The sequence below is a fragment of the Chiloscyllium plagiosum genome, unplaced genomic scaffold, assembly GCF_037043375.1.
Source record: "Chiloscyllium plagiosum isolate Xiang-an unplaced genomic scaffold, Cpla_swu_hap1 HiC_scaffold_8, whole genome shotgun sequence".
Lineage (NCBI taxonomy): Eukaryota > Metazoa > Chordata > Chondrichthyes > Orectolobiformes > Hemiscylliidae > Chiloscyllium > Chiloscyllium plagiosum.
The window spans coordinates 72,536,322-72,552,997 of NW_028270146.1; the positions used below are offsets into that span (position 1 = coordinate 72,536,322).

Below are 16,676 nucleotides of genomic sequence, written 5' to 3' on the forward strand. Positions count from 1 at the left end.
TTCAGAATTGTTTCCAGCTGACAGTTACTGGCATCTTGCTACAAAGTTTCAACCACTTCAATTATGAATTCCTTTTTATAAGAAGTTGAGAGAAAGTTTTAATTAACTTCATTAATCTCCACATGTACGGTATGATTTTTGTTTGCATCAAATCGTGGAACCACCTGACCTTTGGAAGAGACACAACCATTTTGTGAGTTCAGCTCAGAATTAATTATCTGAATGTTAGCAGTACCTGTTAGTATTAGTGTGTTACCTGCTACTTTTCATAAGAAAGCTGATCTAATAGTTTGCTCCTGCTGCTGCCTGTATCCTTGCTGTCATCAGGACCTGCTGACTGACAATGGCTGCTTGACTGACAATGTTTTAAGATTCTTCTGTTTGTATTCAAATCTCTTTCCAGCCTTTTTTCTCTAACCTCCTACAGCTCTCCACCATCCAAATCTTTAGACTCCCCTAATTCCTGGCAAGTTTACATCCCTGATTTCTCAGGCTCAAACATTGACAGTTTATCATCAGCTGCCAGGGCCCTAAGCTATGGAATTCCACTCCTGAACCTCTCCGCTTGTCTCTTGTTCTATGAAATGCTCTTCTGCGACTCCGATTATGGTCAGCAGTTCAAGATATTTGTGGCTTGTTGCCCTTGTTTTATCATGTCCCTGCCAATTGACATGAAAGCTTTGCTACATAAAACTGTTATATTAATGAAACTTGCTGTTTGGATCCTGTAAATTTAAGGAGATTTGAAAATGGGAGGTTAAAAGCTGTTTTTCTGCAAGTTTACAATTGGTTCAAGTTTTGGAGTGCATATGAAATACAAGGGTTTTAGAAAGTAAATTGAGATCGGTCCTCTTGGGATGTTATAGATTTCAAGTTGACAAGCTTGGTGATAGGAGACTGGAACATAATCAATCTCTGGGTCAGGGTCAGAAATGTAATACTGTCTCTTGCCAATGCGTAGATATTGATGGTGCTATTAATCACAAGCAATTCAATCTGTCTCATTGCTGGGACTTGAAGAGCTACGATTATCATTGGTTATTGAAACTTGTCCCAGCAAAGATTGCAGGCTAATCCTTTAATGTGCAGGATCTCCCAAGCCAGGGAAAGGAACAGCACAACAGGGGTATGTGTGGAAGCTGCAGAGCTTGTTCAGATCTAGCAGTTCCTCAACACAATTTACATGTTCCAAGGTCTTGATTGTTAATAAGTTATATCCAAAGTGTCTCAGATTTGTTAAATGTGGTTCTTTCCCATGAGGGATCGAATGCATATTTCACATTGGACAAAGGTAATTTCTACTTGTGTATGTATTTTAATTGTTTAATTTTGAGAGATTTATCTGCAGTGTTGGATTTCTGGACACTTCAGGCAATTTGATTCACCAAACAGGACATAAAGCTGCTGAAACAATCGTTAAACGTTTTTGAACATGTACTTTTTCAAAGACATCAATGATTTAGGCTCAATTATTAAATATTTCTTTGTTCGAATCTGCTTCAAGCAACCCACTGCAAACTGGGAGCAACTGTGAACTGTTTATTGTGAGACCTATAATTCTGGGGAGAAGCTGTTTATTTCCATAGTTGACAGTATATATTGCTGACTCAATAACACTGTGTTCAGCCAATTGCATTTGTTTAGTCACTTTATACAGTAAAAGTCAGAAATATCGACAAGTGAACCTTTCAGCTAATGTTTGAATTTTCACTTAGAAATTGTATAATACCCTTCACTGATGGTGATGATTAATGGTGGTGGACTATGCTCAATCCCTCTTAAAACACCTTTGTCGTGAAGAATTCAAGATGTGGCCAAACCCAATGAAGTTAATTAAATTCCAGAAGCACTGTTTACTATGAAACTAAAGTTAGGGTCTTAAATTACGATGTCAATATAAGTTGTACGTCGCAGTGGTCTTAGCAGCAAGAAATCATCTTTATTCTGAAAAAAAAACTGGATTTGATAAGTTTGACTTTTAAAACAAGAACATATGTCTTCTGAACTGAGAAGCTGCATTTATAATGAGCTTCGTTTTATCTTTTGAAAAAAAAATTACTTGAGATTACAAAATGTGTATTTCGAGTTAGCAATGTCCTCCGCGCACTCCAAACCAGCTGTTGTTTTCATCATTATTCTGTGGGTAATTTCATAGAATTCCTACAGTGGGGAAACAGGCCTTTTGGCCCAACAAGTCCATACTGACTCTCCAAAAAGTATCCCAACCAGACCCATTCCCCTACCCCTATTACTTTACATTTCCCTTGTACACTGTGAGCAATTTAGCATGGCCAGTTCACCTGACCTGCACATCTTGGGCCTGAGGGAGTAAACCAGAGCATCCGGAGGAAACCCACACAGACATTGGGAGAATGTGCAAACTCCACACAGTCGCCCAAGGCTGGACTTGAACCTGGGCCCCTGGCGCTATGAGGCAGCAGTGCTAACCACCGAGCTACTGTGCTGCTCTCCAGAGAATCTTGTGGAAGTGACTGAGGTCTCTGTTACAGAGTCAGTGAGACCCTGGCGTGACTCTCCTCTCAGGAAGGCCCATCAGGCATTTGGCAGACTGATGATGGGCCTACTCTCAGATCAGACACCTTAGGAACACCGGTTCCATGTCAAGAACAGCTCAATAATCAGAGGCCTCATACTGAAGAACAACCTTGACACAAATGAGTGATGTGGGGATTAAGTGCAGTAAAGGCACAAGGGGATGATTCTTAATGTGATTCCAACTATAGATTAGTTGGCAGTGGTCTCAACCTCGACCTGGTTAAACACACTCTCCCACATACTTGCCACATGGGAAGGTACAAGATTCTGCTCTCTTTTAATTTGCTTTCTGCTTTCCTGAAATTAATCTCCAATATTCATGATTCAACCTTGCACATCTTGTCAAGATACCTTTGCAGCCAATGCCATATTATATCCTAGTCACGATTATTTCTGAAGCCCAGGGATTTGTGAATGGTGTGTTCCGGTTTGGGTGTTAGCTTGTTGATTTTTGTTCTTCACTAGGTGAAAGTGATATTCTGTGGAATCGTTTGGAATGATACATTTCTTTCTGAAAAGCGGGGGGTGTAGGGGGTGGTTTGTACCATTTTAGGTAACTCATAGAAGCATTTGTTTTATGAAGAAAGGATTTGTTTGTCAAGTTTCTTTGCCAGTGGAGGGTGACGGGCTGCCGTGGTTGTTCACCGTTTTGCTGCAAGGCACATGAATTATTTCTTTTCCTTGTGATTTTCCCAAGTCGGTGGTCTGACAAATACTTGTTATTTCTGTTTAAAAATGAGGTTTGAAAGGTCACTGGTATATTATGCTAGTGGCTACGAGAAATCCAAGGCATGTGCAGCAAATGCCAACATAAGAGATTGAATGACCATTTTCTGAAAGACATAGTTTTTATAAAAAAGAAACCATATCAGGAATTCAAACCAACTGGTTCAGAGTTGAGTTATTAAGCTCATTGCTAAAGCCGCTGTGGGTCATTGCAGTGCTAATGCAGTGAAAATAATTTCTGCTTCGGCTGTGAGAGTTCTAACCAAGAAACAAGGTAAATAAATAGGTTTAATTATTAAACTAAATTGGCAATCCTCAGAATTCAAACCTAATGGAGTTTTATTAGTTTTTACTATTCCCTTTGCAATGGCTACGTGCTCTAATTTTCATATTGGTATTACCTCATTTCTGCTGGAGAGAGCCAATAGGTGTCTCAGACCAATGTTTACCATTAGGAGGAGGAGGGTTGTGATTAGCAATGGCAGACGTACTGGGATGACCTGCTTGCCGTCCAACTCCAGAAATGTAGAGGGAAGGTAAGGCGCTAAGTGTCACTTGTGGAATATATTTTGCTGAATGTAGGCCATGGTGCAACCCACGACTGCTGCAGCTCCTTGGGGATGATGCACTTGACCATGTTATTTCTTTTCATTCAACTTCTCATTCCAGGACATCAGTTCAACAAAACTTGAGTGCAGGCCCAGAAAAACCAGATGTGGAGTTTTATTGTTGTGTTTTTGGCATCTCCTTCCTTCACCTTTTCCAACAATCCACTGGGATCCCTTTGTTAATTGCATGGAATTATTCTGAAGCAAATCCAAGTTATTTTTTCGGTGCTTTAATTACCACAGTTTCTCAGCTGAAGTTGGCTCTTGAATTCAATATGTGTCCCCCACACAATTGAAAAATCGTAACAGAAGTGATAAAATTATGAGGATTGAAGCTGAAGAAACTGGAGAAGACGAGGAATTAGAGTTCTCTTCAGAACTTTAAATAATGTTTTGCACCAGTTTTGACATTCTCTCTTCTCATAATGCAAGTTAATTCAACCAGAAGGCAGTCAATGCAGACAGTCAATTCATATAATAGTTTGTCCATTCTACTTTGGAAATAGAACCATCTGAGTCCAGATCGGGATATAGACAGACTCTGACCTCATACCTTTATGACATTGTCTGGACTGAGATGTCACCGTATTTTAAACATAAAATCTTAAGTTATCTTGAGAATGTGACTTCAAAGAAGTTCTGGGATTTACATATTATTGATCTGAAACCTGTAACCCATTCTAAAAGATGAAAGACTTAACAATCCACGTTTGTTAAATATATCATTTTACTTACATGACACTGTAATCTTTTCCTATAAATTCTGTGTCTTATGGTCCTACTTCACAACCACCACTTTGAAAGCCAGTGCTTCCAAATAAACTTGTTGGACTATGACCTCGTGTTGTGTGATTTTTAACTTTGTCCACCCCAGTCCAACACTGGCTCCTCCACATCTAAGCTATTTCAAATGATTTTTCCTGTTTGTTTGCTGCAGTTGTAGTTCTTGTTGCCCACTGTTATCTTTTGTCATCTGTATTAATATGTAATGGAGTCCTTCTCTTTTGCAGTCAAAGAACAACTGGTCTGCCTGGAGTAGCCTTGTACGTTTGGTGTTTGAAGATAAGAAAATACCCCAAGACAAAAGGTATTGTGTTCTCTCCAAAGGGAGGTGGGATAAACTGAAATGCTTTCTGTTGATAGTAGCTGCTTCAGTGGAATTATTGTGGTGCAGCTTTCCAATGTACAGCCATTGTAAATGGCTCATTTTAAAGAGACAACAGAACCGAGATAAAAAGCATTTAGCTTCAGTATGTAACATGCATATTCTGTTTCACTTGCTTTACATCACGTTTTATGGTGGATTTCATATGAGCTGGAGTTGGTATGTAGTTAACTCATTCATTGCTTGTACGATTTCAGTTACAACATTGACAGCACCTTCAACAAATTGGGTGAATGCAATTTGCAGAGGCATCTCCTCTACCCACCCAACACGAACACCTCTCAACTGTAACTAGTGGAGCCTAAAAGCTCCCCGGGTTGGAGGGCTGACCATCCCCAGCCTCCCCATTTGCTTTCTTGAATCTCCTGGCCAGCTCAAGAGAACATTGACATTAGGTTGGATGCAATTGTCTGTCCAGTCTCTCCGCTTGGGAACCAGTGACCATGTCACTGTGAAGGGAATGTTCAATACAGAATCTGTTGGATTTGCCCTTGCATTCTGATTTAAATACAACTCTAGTTTTCTATTGGTACACTGTCATTCGCTGTTCAATTATATGGGTATATTTTAGATTTAACAGTGATTTAGGCCGCGTTTGAATTTTGAATTTAATCTCTAGATAGGTGATACTTTTGCCATCAGACGTGTAGCACATCTCCTTATGTCTTGGCTTCAGATCATGTTGAGTTGACAGCATCAATACATCGGTAAAAACAAGGACTGCAGATGCTGGAAACTAGCGTCTAGATTAGATGGTGCTGGAAAAGCACAGCAGGTCAGGCAGCATCCAAGGAGCAGGAAAATCGACGTCTTGGGCAAAAGCCCTTCATCAGGAATAGAGAGACTGCTGCCTAGCAGTATAAAAACACTCTGTTGGTCCATTCTTTAACAGGCTTTCTCACAACAAATCCAGTGAGCATCTGGCCAAAGGTTATTCAACATTCTTTTTCTTTGCTGCTTATGCTGATGGCAGAAAGGGGCACACTTTGCTCGAGCTTAAGATATTTGGCCATGAAATCGTGACGTTGACAATCCAGTGTGTCACAACAAAGGCATTGCACTTCAATCGCTATTCAATTCCAGTACACTTCTGTAAAATTAAGGAGTAACCTATTACTGCTCTTGCTTTAAGCAGAAGAATTACCAAATCATGGCATGATTGGTGTGTGGTTTGATGGGCCTTCCCAAGATTCTGTTTTGTACATCTCCATTTGCAGGTTTTAGCACACTCAGGAGTCCGTTGTGAATTTTTGATGGTAACGGGATGCTGACCTGTGAATTCTTAATGTTCTTCTTCCCCTGTGATGGTCAGTGAGAGCTCTCTCTCAGAAGTGGTAATTACACAAAGTGTACAGCTGTCAGACGGAGGAGGGAAAGATAAAGTGGAGAGAGCCCAGGCAGTGGTGCATTAAATAATTCTGCTGCTGAGACTGGATAGGTTCAAGACTTGTATTAACGGCTGCTGCAAAAAGTGGATGAGTCAGAGGAAAATGCAAAACATTGCACTGTGCTGTCAGATTGCAGGATTGTCTGTGAAACCTCATGCCCAGGAGTGGATGATCCCTCACTTGCTTTACATCACGTTTTATGGTGGATTTCATATGAGCTGGAGTTGGTGTGTAGTTAACTCATTCATTGCTTGTACGTTTTCACTTGAAACATTGACAGATTGAACTCAATCTAGGTGTAAGCATGGTTGACTATCGCATAGTTGAGTCTTGCATTGCATGTAGCTTCCAACAATGCTCCTGGAATCCAACTCTGCTTAGAGGTATTCCAAGAGATTTCATCACATGACCTCCAAATAGCCGGCTCAGTTGACCTGCCATCTTTGTCATTTCCAATATTTTAGTAGATGATTGATGTAGGAGTAATAGGAACAGGAGGAAACCACTTGAGCTTATTTCACCATTCTACATGTTTGTGGTTGAACCCTTATATTAATTCAACTCTTGCTGTTTTGCATGTGCGCGCGCGCACTCTCTCTCTCTTCTCTCTCTCACATAATGCCGTGCAGTAATATTCAGGACATATGGCAAAATCTGGGTCTGTGACCTGGGCTATGACAAGATGTGTGCAAAATTGAGCAGCAAGTGCACCCAGGTCCATCTGTGTTGAGATCATCTTCCTCCCATACGCTTTTAACTAACCGTGTGATGTGAGTCTCACTAAGCAGTGGTGAGATGCCATTGAATGGCCATTATTGCTTGTTCAACACTACCTTGATGTCAGAACTTTGCTTCATTAATATTCATGCTCCAATCTTGCCAAATAAGACAGACATTGGGGAAAACTCTCAGAAAAGCCAGACAGAGCACCTATTGGATTGGGTCTCCAACTTGTTCCAAATGACTGCCATGTTGGAAATGCACACTGACACCACTGGGCTGCTCCATAGGCAATGGCCACACACAGCCCATGCCAGCCAGTAAGAACCCTCATGACACATCTCCCATTCACATAAATTCTGCTTCTACACTTCACTTTGGGCTGCAATGGCACTACCAATGATCATTGTAATGATGCTACAAGAGCATTTGGTGCTCAGGCCATGCATCTACCTCATACACTGGACCAGGCTACATCTCTGAACTAATCACTTGCTCGCGTAGCATCCCTGCACCTTAACTTGACTTTCTGCACTTTACCCTCAGCTGGGATATCAGGCTATATTATTGTTGTCTTGCCATACTGTATTGCACAGACACTAAGACAGGAAGTTGTCTGCAGGCCTCAGTCAAGTCAAAGAGGATATAATTTGCTCGGGGGGGTTACAACACAGTATGTCAAGGAAAGCCTCTGAGACCAGGTCCTTCTTGCTCTGGTTATCTGTCTTAAAGGGTAAAGAGTGAAATGTCACACAGTTCATCACTCACCTTGATGCTTTCTGCCTTTGTGTGGACTGTTTTCCTCCTGGAATTACAGTGTGTTAAGTAATCTGGGAGGTAAATTAGGTGCAAAGCTATTGTTGGTGCAAGGTGGAGCTGTGTCTTAAGCAAGTGAAATAGGCACTGTCGAGGGTTAATGGTGTCTGGAGTTAGGAAGATGTTGCATTGAGTATGATAGAGCATGAACGTTGGTGAGAGGTGGATACAGTGGCAGCGATAAGATGAATGAGTTACTGAAAAGATGATTGTGTAACAATCTGGTGGAGTGAAGAGGCTCATTGACCTTCCAACAGAGTTGGCAATCCTCCAGATGACTGAAATTGCTTTAACCTGGACACCAGCTTTGGACAAGGTGTGCTATTCCATGGTCAGGACCTCCCTGCCCAGCAGGATCACCAGATTCCTACTCGCATTGTGGAGCGCTGACTTCCCTGAGTTTGCCTTGTTCTGGACAGGACAGCTCCAGACTAATGCGGATAGTCTGGGTGTACAGTGGGCTTTTAAAAATGCTGCAGGTGTAAGGGATGCTGGTGGATTCTGAAATATCCACTGAGTGGTGAGTTTTTGTTGCAATGGGGACTTAGTAAATGGAATGGAACATGGACTTGAGAGGTGCCTTTTAGGGCATTGTAAGAATCAGTAAGGTGAGTTTGTTGAGATAGAACGAGAGAACTCTTCAGGCTTCATGACCATGAACCCTCCAAGGAACTCCACGTAATGTGGATAAATTCAAAAACAGAAAAGATTCAGCCTATAGTTACTAAAGGCCAAGCACTAAAGATCAACAGAAGCTGCATACAAATATGAAATCTTCTCTTTAAAGTAGAAATGTTGTGGGTTTATTTTCTACTCATCAGTTTGTTATTGGAGCCAGGATGTTGGAGAAGCACAGGTTGAGAGGATTGAGTTAGGAGTTGTTGGGATCCAGGTCATTCCACAGCTCAAGGACGATTGGCTTGTCTGAACCCAAGCCACGGATCAGCAACAGAAGTGTCAATGGCAGCTCCATATTTTGGACAGGGCTTTGGGACAGAGAGACAGGGGGAGAGCAGCAGGGCTGGACAACACCTGTATTGGTGCTGGATGTACATATGGAGGAGGGAGAACTCACAGTCTCACCTGTTGCTTCTGCAGACTCCATTTGGAGTAATTGCTGACCTCCATGAAGCCATGTGGCTGCCTCCTGAGCCATGTCCATGTAACTCTCATCCTCCCTCATGTATCAGAATTGATGAACTTTAGATTCCAGTTCAAATGTCTGAGGTCAGGTTTCTTGAGTTGGAGACACTTAACTAGAGATGAGGTTTCTAGGAATGTGACTCTTAATAAATTCCTACGTGCTGCAGTCACGAATTATTTTATGCACAGCCAGCTCTATCTTAGTTTTAAGTATTTAATTAAATAAAGTTTAATGTCATTAATTTCCATGGCTATTTTAGGAATTATTTAATTATACATATATAAAATATTAGTTAATAGGTTCTTAGTTGTAAATATGTACTGTCTCTAGTTCATATAAACCAGAAAAAGTGTTAAAGTCTTTGTCCTGCACCAAATTTCCACTCTTACCAAATTCTCTGCTTGTCACATGGTTTATGGTGCTCTCTATAGAGGTTGCGATTTATGGTTATGCTATGCACCTTAGCTCAGAGCAATTTTTTTTTTACAAATCACAATATTTCTTATGCCTGTGATTTTTCTTTTGGTTTTGCTCACAGCAGTGTCAAGGAAATTAATCTTCAATTCCCAGAGAGTCCTGAACTATCCTACTGCATTCAGATCAATAACAGCTAGAGGGCTGGGCATAACAAAACTACTCCCCTGAGGAACCACTAGCATTTACTGAGAAGAGGTTATTGTGTTTCGGTAATTGCTTCAATACTTTTCGCATCAGTACAAACTTGTTATGCACTTGTACGATTTATAGAATAAAATTATTTTCAGGCATTAACTGCCTTAACAATGTTGGACATACTTTGAAGACTAATAGTTGAGGATCATTTTATGACTTTAGATTTCACTTTATTTCTGTGCTGTTTTTATTTTCTTTCAAGCTTCTGTCTGATTCCTTCCCTGCATGGCACACAATATGTAATGTTCCTTGAAAACAGAGTTTATGCTCTGCGTTTGCTCATTCTGTCAGTTTACCTGTTCGTCCGAAAAGGAAACACTTACCTTGAGCTCATTGTCTGATGACCATTTGTCACTTGAGGAACCGTGATGTTTATCACACAACAAAAACAGAAATTGCTGGAGAAGCTCAGCATGGCTGACAGCATCTGTAGAGGGAAAACATAGTTAATGTTTCGGGTCCAATGACCCTTTTCCCAAACTCGTCCTGAAAAGTTAACTTTTTTTCTCTGCGAACATGTTGCCAGACCTGCTGAGTTTCTCCAGCAATTTCTGTTTCTTTGTTTCAAATTTCCAGTGTCCACAGCTCTTTGATTTCTATTACTTTGATTTTTATATTGTCTTATGCTTGCCTTTCACTGGGTCCCTGTCGCATTCACAGCTTAACTACATTGCTATAATGATTGCTATTTCCAGATTACATCCTTGATGTATTTTTCATTCGTGAATAATTATTTTATTCGCTCATGAATGTGAGTGTCACTGGCAAGGCCAGCATTTGTTGTTCCTTGTTCACAGCTCCTAAGAAAGTGGTGATGAGCCCTGCCTTGAACTGCAGTAGTTCATTTGTTGTAAGAATTTTGATGCTGAAGATATAAGTTGTAAGTCAAGATGGTGTGCAATGTAGAGAACAGCTTGTAACAGGTGTATGTTTGTTCTACGAGGTGGCAGAAGCCAAGGGTATGGAAGGATCTGTCAAAGGAAGCTTGACCGATTTCTGCAGTGCAACTTGTTAAGTACAGTGGCTATAGTCCTGTGCATTTAGAAGAATGGATTAGGCCAATCTGAGCAGGTCATTTCAATTGCATGGAGTGTCCAATTGGAGGTTATAGTAGGTTTACAAGTCTAACTTGAGGTTAGAAGTTCTCAGCCATTAAGAAGTGGAAATGTGGAATAAGACTGTCAGTCACTTTTTTGAATTGCTGGACTGATGAATACGTATGAAAAAGAAATGCTGCGTGAATATCTACGCAGGAAGCAAACTGGATGCGAGGTGGATACATGGTTTGCTGTATGAAACCTGATAGTTCCGGAACCGCCAAGGTATTGGAAAGAGCCATCGCAAGGTCAGACAGTAAGATCTAAGCTGATCAAGATTTTTCTTTGGTTTATCTTTGAGGCAAGGAAATTATTCGCATGAACAGTATTATTCAAAGTCTGTGTAATGAATGGCTTTGATGACCTGAATAGTATCTTTTAGACTGTACTTCCTTTCATCATTAATTGTCACTGATTTTAAAATGTTAGTGGTTTCTAAGGAATTTAAAAATTCAAACCTGATCTTCTAGTCAAAAGATATTGGACACTGATTCCACACTATGCGACTTTTCCTTGTCTCAAGATTAGAACAGATATGAGAGCAGCATTTTCTCTGAAAACATTTTCTTTATTCGTAAGCCTTCAGTGCGCAGCTTTGGAATGCAGTCAGTTAATGTTTGCCAATAAGTTGTTGTGGTCTACTTGACAAATGTCAAAGGGTGGCCTCAAAATTTAGTGGAGGTCCTGGGCCAGCTATAAGGGAGGATATATTGGGAAATGCAATTTAAAATAAAATGCTCTAGTGGTGTTGACAGATGGATGAATATCAAGCAGGGGAGTTTTGCTTTAGAAAAGAGTGCCATGGACTCTTGCACAAATGCCGGAGGGAGAGTGGGGGGTTCGATATGAATGTTTCCTTTGAAGGACAACATCTCCAACAGAGTGGTACTCCTTCAGTACTGCACCAGAGTGTCATCCTTAATTTTTCTATTTGAATACCTGTCCCATTGCAGCTTTAAGAGTCGACAGTGTTGTTCACTGAGCCACTGCAATGACTTCTTCTCACGGTTAGCTTGTCACTGAAAGAATGAGTTTTTTTTTGACTATTTAAAATAAAGTCGCCTGAACCTTAGTTATGGTTTGTGCATTCAGATCAGATGAAGGAATTAGTCTTCTCTTATACAGTGTTATGTGTTTTCAAAAGTAAGACTATAATTTGAGCTTTCTGTTAATATTTTATTAAGCATTGAAATTGAAGAATGTGCTGAGGATACAGCATTAGTGGAAACAGAAATTCACTCTGCTGAGCAGGCATCAATTTGTTTTTTGTGGCTTTATTCTCTATAGAATAAGAATTGGGCTCCTGATTTCAGACAAACTTGATCATCCTAATTTAGCAGAAGGTTTATTGGAAATCAGACACCTGAAAGTGACTTGTGTTATTTTATTAACACCTTATTATATTCCCACAATTCGGTAGTGAGAGTGTTTCTCTGAGTATAAATGTTTTAAAACCTCATGTATCCTTTTATTTGAAAATAGTTCACACATCATTTGCAAAGTGTTTTGCAGATTTGGGGTAATTGTGAATGGATTGGGTTGAGGAACATCAGTGGCTGGGGAATCGGATAGTTCTAGTGACCTGGTGTCTGTAACAAATAATCTCAGATCAGATACATTGTAGACCAGATTGCAAAGAGAAGATTAAACCTCAACTCCAATCACGTGAAAGGCTGGAATGTGTGGGTTTTTTTGCAGTCTTTCTGACACTCCTTAAACAGCACTGTCCAAACTCTCGAACACTTCCACCTTGAAGGACAAAGGCAGCAGATACATGGGAACACTGCCTGTAGGTTCCCCTCCAAGTCACTCACCATTCCGATTACAGGGTCAAAATCCTGGAACACCCACCATGAATTGTGGATGTTATTGTATCAAAACTTAGAATTTCTTCCCTAACGGAATTGTAGATCTACCTAAAGTAAATGGACTACAGTGATTCAGGAAGGTAACTGGGCACCACCTTATCAAGAAAAACTAGGAATGGGCAATAATTCATAGAATCATAGAGTCCCCACAGTGTGGAAACAGGCCATTTGGCCCAAGTCCACAATGGCCTTCTGAAGAACATTACACCCAAACCCATCCCCCTACCCTGTCCCTGTAACCCTGCAGGATCAACATGGCTAAAGCAGCTAACCTATGGGTGATTTAGAATTAGAATCCCTACAGTGAGGAAACAAGCCCTTCGGCCTATCAAGTCACACTGACCATCCCAAAGAGTATCCCACCCAAACCCATTCCCCATTACTCTATGTTTACCCCTGAATAATGCACCTAACCTACACATCCCTGAACATGATGGGCAACTTAGCATGGCTAATTCACCTAACCTGCACATCTTTGGATTGTGGGAGGAAACCGGAGCACCCGGAGGAAACACATGCAGACACAGGGAGAATGTGCAAACTCCACACAGATAGTCGCCAAGGGCTGGAATTGAACCCAGGTCCCTGATGCTGTGAGGCAGCAGTGTTAACCACTGAGCCACTGTGCCACCCCTAGCATGGCTAACCTACCTAATTGTTAGACTGAGGGGAAACCAAATTATCTGGAGCGAACACATGCAGACACTGGGAGAATCGGCAAACTCCAAACATACAGTTGACACAAGGTTGGAATCAAACCAGAGTCCCTGGCAGTGTGAGGCAGCAGTGCTAACCACTGAGCTACTGTGCTGCCTGTGCTGGACCAGTAATGAAGCCCAAATTCCATGACCGAATATAAAACACTTGAGTTACTAGCAATTCAGATATTAGGAGAATGTGTGGAGCATTACAAATGTACAACTCATTCATTCGCATTTTGTCTGCATAGAGCATAGAACATTACAGCACAGTACAGGCCCTCGACATTGTGCCGACCTTTTATCCTACTCTCAGATCAAACTAACCTACATACCTCTCATTTTACAATTATCCATGTGCCTATCCAAGTGTTACTTAAATGACCCTAATGTATCTGACTCTACCACCGCTGGCAGTGCATTCCATGCACCCACCAGTCTGTGTGAAGAATCTACCTCTGAAATCACCCCTACACCTTCCCTCCAATCACCTTAAACATATGCTCCCTTGTGAAAGTCTTTTCCACCCTGGGAAATAGTCTTTGGCTTACAACTCTATCTACACCTCGCACCATCTTAAACACCACTATCTAGTCACCTGCCACCCTTCTTCACTCCAATGAGAAAAGCTCTGGTTCCCTCAGCCTTTCTTCATAGCACATGTCCTCCAGTCCAGACAGCATCCAGGTCAATCTCCTCTGCACCATAGTTAATCCTTCCTTAAATGAGGCAACCAGACCTGAACACAATATTCCAAGTGTGGTCTAACCAGGGATTTATTGAGCTGCAGTATAACCTTGACTCTTAAACTTGATCTCCTTGCTAATGAAAGCCAACACCTCATATACCATCTTAACAACCCTATCAACTTTGAGGGATCTGTGTGTGTGTGGACCCCAAGATCCTCTGTTCCTCCACACTGCCAAAAATCCTGCCTTTAACCCTGTAATCTGCATTCAAATTTGAACTTCCAAAATGAATCACTTCACACTTTTCTGGGTTGAACTCCATCTGCACTTCTCATCATCCCATCAATGTCCCTTTGTACCTAGCCACACTATCCACAACTCCACCAACTTTCATGTCATTGGCAAACTTACTAACGCACCCTTTCTCTTCCTCATCCAAGTTATTTATAAGCATCACAAAGAGCACAGGTCCCAGAACAGATCCTTGCGGAACACCACTGGTCACCAAACTCCAGGCTGAATACTTTCCATCTACGCCCATCCTCTATCTTCTGTAGGCCAGCCAGGTCTGTTTCCAGAAAGCCAAATTTCAATGTATACTATGCCTCCCTACTTTCTGAATGAGTTTACCACGGGGAACCTTATCAAACACCTTGCTAAAATCCATGTACACCACATCCACTGCTCTACCTTCATCAGTGTGTTGTGTGACATTCTCAAACAAGTCAATAAGGCTTGTGAGGCATGGCCTGCCCCTCACAAAGCCATGCCCTCTATCACCGATCGAGCTATGGTTTTTCAAGTAATCATAAATCCTGACTCTCAGAATCCTCTACAATAATTGGCCCAACACCAACACAAGGTTGGTCTGTAATTCCCAGAGTTATCCCTATTCCCTTTCTTGAACAAGGAAATAAGAGTTGCCACCCTCCAATCATCTGGCACGACTGTGGTGGACAATGAGGATGCAAAGATTGTTGCCAAAGATGCAGCAATCTCCTCCCTTGCTTCCCGTAGTAACCTTGTGTATATCCTGTCTGGCCTGGAATTATGCCAGTTCCCTCCACTGCAGTGGATGCAAGAGATGATGGGATTTGCAGTTTGTTTTATTCATTGACAGGATGTGGACATTGCTGGCCCAGCCTTAATTGCTCTTCAGAAAGTGGTGATTGACTGCTTTCCTGAACCATTGCAATCCATTTGGTGTACATGAACATATAGAGAGTCAGAGATATGCAGTATGGAAAGGGGCCCTTCGGCCCAACCTGTCTGTGCTTACCAGATTTCCTAAACTGAACAAGTCCGATTTGCCTGCATTTGGCCCATATTCTTCTTAAATCTTTCTTATTCATGTACCTGTCCAAATATCTTCTAAATGTTGTCCTTGTACTCACCTCTACTACTTCCTCTGGTAACTTGTTCCATATTTGCATCACCCTCTGTGTGAAAAGTTGCCCTCAGGTTTGTTTTCTTAAATCTTTTCCCTCTCATGATAAACCTATGCCCTCTAGTTTTGGATCCCCCTATCCACACCTTTTCTATGATTTTATCCTGATTTTATAAATCTCTATAAGGTCAGCTTCTGACACTCCAGGAAAATAGCTCCAGTCTATTCAGTCTGTCCTTTATAAATCAAACCTTTCAGACTCAGTAACATTGTTATAAATATCTTGTGCACCCTTTCCAGTTTAATAACATGCTTCTTATAAAAGGGTAACCAGAATTGTGTGGACTGCTCCAAGTGTGGCCTCATCATATCTTGTACAGCTGTAACTTAATGGTCAAACTCCTGTACTCAATACTCTGATTGAAAGCAAGCATGCCAAATGCCGCCTTCACCACCCTGTCTACCTGTGACTCCACTTTCAAGGAACTATGTACCTGCACCTCTGGGTCTCTGTTCACTTGCCCTAGTTTGCCTTTCCAAAATGCAACACCTTACATTGATCTGCATTAAACTCCATTTGCCATTCCTTGGTCCACTGGTCCAGTTGATTAAGATGTCATTGTACTCTAAGTTAACCTTCTTCACTCTCCAGGATGCCTCCAGTTTTAGTATTATCTGCAAATTTACTAATCATATCTCCTGAGTTCTCATCCACATTGTATATTTACACAGTGCTATTTGGGAGCTAATTCCAAGATTTTGATGTGATGACCAGGAAGGAATGGCAACATATTTCCAAGTTAGGATGGTGAGTTGCTTGGAGGGAATGTTGTAGGTGGTAATATTTTTAAATAGCTGCTGCCCTTATCCTTTCAGATGGTCATGGGCTTGGAAGGTGCTATCTAAGGAGCCTTGGGTGAATTACTGCAGTACATTTTTTTTATAATACATGCTGCTACAGAGTGTAGGTGATGGAGCGATTTAGTGCCAATCAAAGGGCTGCTTTGTTCTCAATGGTGCCAAGCTCCTCAAGTGTTGTTGGAGCTGCACTCATTCAGTCAAGTGGAGAGTATTGCGGAATACCCCTGACTTGTGCCATGTAGATGGTTGACTGGATTTGTAGAGTCAGGAGCTGAGCTACT

At 41.3% G+C, this 16,676-nt stretch overlaps 1 protein-coding gene across 14 annotated transcripts in view; it reads left to right on the forward strand.

Moving 5' to 3' along the window:
- Positions 1-16,676, forward strand: part of LOC122553704 (alpha-(1,6)-fucosyltransferase) — a 759,328-nt gene that overhangs the window by 338,909 nt on the left and 403,743 nt on the right. For 12 of the 14 annotated variants that reach the window (XM_087989965.1, XM_043697917.2, XM_043697905.2 and 9 more), the window contains one exon: positions 4,901-4,977. The exons of the other annotated variants lie outside the window; for them this stretch is intronic. The gene's annotated coding sequence lies outside the window, so the exon portion shown is untranslated. The remainder of the gene's footprint in view (positions 1-4,900; positions 4,978-16,676) is intronic. 14 annotated transcript variants of the gene reach the window in all.